The sequence below is a fragment of the Nematolebias whitei genome, chromosome 3, assembly GCF_014905685.2.
Source record: "Nematolebias whitei isolate Nwh7 chromosome 3, NemWhi1, whole genome shotgun sequence".
Lineage (NCBI taxonomy): Eukaryota > Metazoa > Chordata > Actinopteri > Cyprinodontiformes > Rivulidae > Nematolebias > Nematolebias whitei.
This window is the reverse complement of record NC_056500.1, coordinates 29,791,121-29,794,614: the sequence shown is the minus strand read 5'-3', so window position 1 is coordinate 29,794,614 and position 3,494 is coordinate 29,791,121.

The following is a 3,494-nucleotide window of genomic DNA, read 5'->3' as shown; positions in this document are numbered from 1 at the left end:
ATATATATATAAACACAGGGGAAAAACTGTACATCAGGTTTCATTTATTACTAGTCATTTGAACTAAAGCTGATCTTCACCCAGGTCAAAGTACCTGTCACAGCCTGTTAAAATGTATAGTTTTCTCATTAGTTGACTTTTGAAGTTCAAACCTCATAAAGTTTAAACTTTAAATCAAGTGTGACTCTGGTCCAGATATAAATAAAACTTGAATGTATCTCATTAACATTCTGAACACTTTCTGACCCTAACAGTGCTAGTCTCACCTTGTCGTGCATCCATAAAGCATTCTTAAACACTTTTTAGTTGCCCTTTATGTTTCAGCAGGCTGAAGGCCAGCACAAGTCCTACCTGACGGAGAGCGGCAGATAGACAGGGAGGGGTGTTGGAACAGAGGCGGAAATGAGGTCTGGGCCGTACATCTTTTCTCAGTGGTGGCAGTAGCTGAGCGCACAGCGGTGGGTGTCTGCCGCTGAGCTGTAGGTGAGAATCAGGAGGTGTTTGTTGCCACAGTTCACAAGCAGGGCCCCTTAACAACCTCGTTTGATGTGGATGGCCCCTGTCGGCGGCTGGCTCTTAGTGCTGGTGTGACAGTCATTGCCGGGTGAGTGACTGTCAATGCCCGACCAACAAAAGGGGAGAAGACAGCCATTCATGGGGCCCTATAATGGCTAGGCCAGGACAAGGTTGTCTTTCTCACCCACTTTGATCATGTGTATTCTTTTGCACACCTTTGTAGGGGCTTCATATTTGTTTAAAAGATCCAAAAGGGCTGTTTTTGAAGCTGCATCACCTGGCCAAGGTATCTTAATGGACATACTTTTCTGTAAGATTCGTGTATGGCTAAATACCTTTGACATGGAAATGTCAGTGCATGTTACCCCGTCATGTGGTATTATGCACCTGCATCACATAGATCAACATCCCATGTATAGAAAATACTACCTCTATAGTGGCTCACATGCAGGCAGTTTCATCACTGATCTGATTTCAATGATGCAAGACCATCTTCTACATCTGCTGAGCTACAAAGCATTTTTTATCCTATGTCTGCATCCGTGTGCTTTTTTTAGACCAGATTATCTGTGCACAGGTGTGACATCTTTCCTGACAACTTACATTTTTTATCAGTTCCTATCAGATGCTTGGATACTAACTTGTACAGTCTTTCAAAACTCTTTGCACCATCAGAGATACACATCACAAAACTGCTGACATTGAACAATGGTCAAAAAGCAGGATATGCAAATACAAGTCCTAGTTAAAGCTTGCACAGTTAAATTAGATCTATCTGGATGTTTATCATCCAATCACAACTCAGATATATCAATTGGGTCTGAACTGATCAAACAAATATGAATCCCAAAATGATGAACTGTCACTGAAATCCAAACGTTATTTGGCTCATATATGTGACAACTACTGCTGTGCATGTAGTTATAAACTTATTTAAGCAAGAAAAACAACCCGATTCACAAAGTAGCAAAATGCAGGGACATTAAAAAGTACTTGGCTATGAGTGAATAGCTAAAACACAAGAGAAAAAGCAAGACATAGAATTTATCAGGAAGTGAAAACTATTAATAATAGGGAGCTTTTACCAGGGGATTGTTCGTGCTAGAAAGGAGGTCAGGTTTCAGATTCTTTTGAAGACTTTGATGGTACAAAACAGGCTTCATTATAGAGATATTATCTCTATTCAGATACTTACAGAGCTGCTTCGATCCCCGCTGGGAAAGATTAGGTTCCTCAACTTGAGAACATCCTCCTTGGGTGCAGAGAGCTGTTATGTGTTCACAGCACACCCATACAGAGTTCAATGCAACACAGCTCAACTCTAATCATTGGAAACAGATTGGGCATAATCCATTGATTTCTTTAAGGGGTCATGCTGTTAGTCCACAGTGGAACTGACAAAAACAAATATACTTTTTTTTTTTTGTCTCCTCATTTTTAAGAGTTTCAACAAAAATGGGAATAAAGTGGTAAATTGCCATGTGTTTTGGTGTTGACCTTTATGCCCCATAAAAATCAAACATGTTAACCCTTAAGCTATTTTTATACTTCATTTTCTTTGAGAGGCAGCTGGATTCTCAATTCCCCATTACTTGAACCCATCTGCAAAAGACAACAACATAGCTGGTAAGGGCAGCTCGTACTGTTGCTATGTAAATATGTGACCGTCTCCATTACTGGCTCAGAAGTGGATCAACAGTGAATCAACTTTAAGCCCTCTTTCGACCTCTGTATTTACACAATACCATTGTGAACACCGGCGGGCAGCACTCAGATTCACAGATGAGTCTGTAGGTCCCGTACTGGTCCGGTTCCCAGTCGGTTCCGTGCAGCTCTCTGCAGCCACTGGGCACCAAAATCACAGTATGAATAAGTTTTTCAGGTTGGATCAAAACTTTCCCTCCATTTCAGTAGAAAGCAACGGCTGGAAGCTTTGTTGCTTCTGGGTGGGGCACTGTTGGCTTCTGGAAAATGTAGTCCTTTTGAGTGGCAATAGTGTAGGCTTAGTGAGAGAAAACTACAAAATGGCAGTGCCTGACTGCAATTTTTATTGTTATTTTTAAAAATGTTTTACTGTACAGTATCCCATACTGCCCCAATCACAACTTGACCTGTTTGAAGATATCAAGGTCACTGACAGACAGGCTGTCATTTGATGTCAGACTACAAGAAGACTCTGTAGGAGAGTACTGCTGGTGGACGATTCACCCTGCGTCCAAGCAGTGGTCCGATGGAGAGAAAGTTCACATTGGAGACAATCTGAATTTGTCAGCATGTCGAATAAGAGATAGCTGCATCTCTCCATTTCTATCAGCAAGATTCAGGTGGATGCTTCCTTCATACAAACTCTGTGGAACATGCAGCCGATCTGCTCATCCAGCAACATGGCAGTAGGGTATTTGATCGGTGGGCATGTAATGCCATTGACTATGGCAACATTATTTACATGAATGCTCCTACAAGCACCCTGCAGATGTTGGGCACCATCTATCACGGTGCGTTAAGATCCATAACTGGTTGTAATTACCGTACCCACCACTGCACCCAGTATTTACTGGTTAAGTGGACATCATTAACTTCACGCAGACTCTCTCACTGGTACATTTTCATCTATAAATCACTTCTTGGTCTGCTGCCTTCATACATCTCCTCCTACATGTCTCTGCGTGAGTGCAGTTACAGTGTGCACTCTCAGGACATTATTACCTGCAGTGTTCCCTCAGTGAGGACTGAACTAGGCAAAAGGGCCTTCTCCTACTCTGCTCCTGTTTCCTGGAATATCTTACAAAAAGATCTGAAGCTCTCGACCTTGACCTCTCTAAGTGGCTTTAAGAATCTGTTGGACTCCTGGCAGGGACTAACGCAGACATGTTCCTGTTTTTAGTTTTCTACATTCGCCTTAGAATCTAGCTGTTTTTTTGTGAAGTTTCTTTTTTTAGCCATCCTATTTGTTAAAAAAAAAATGCCTTTATGCCTGT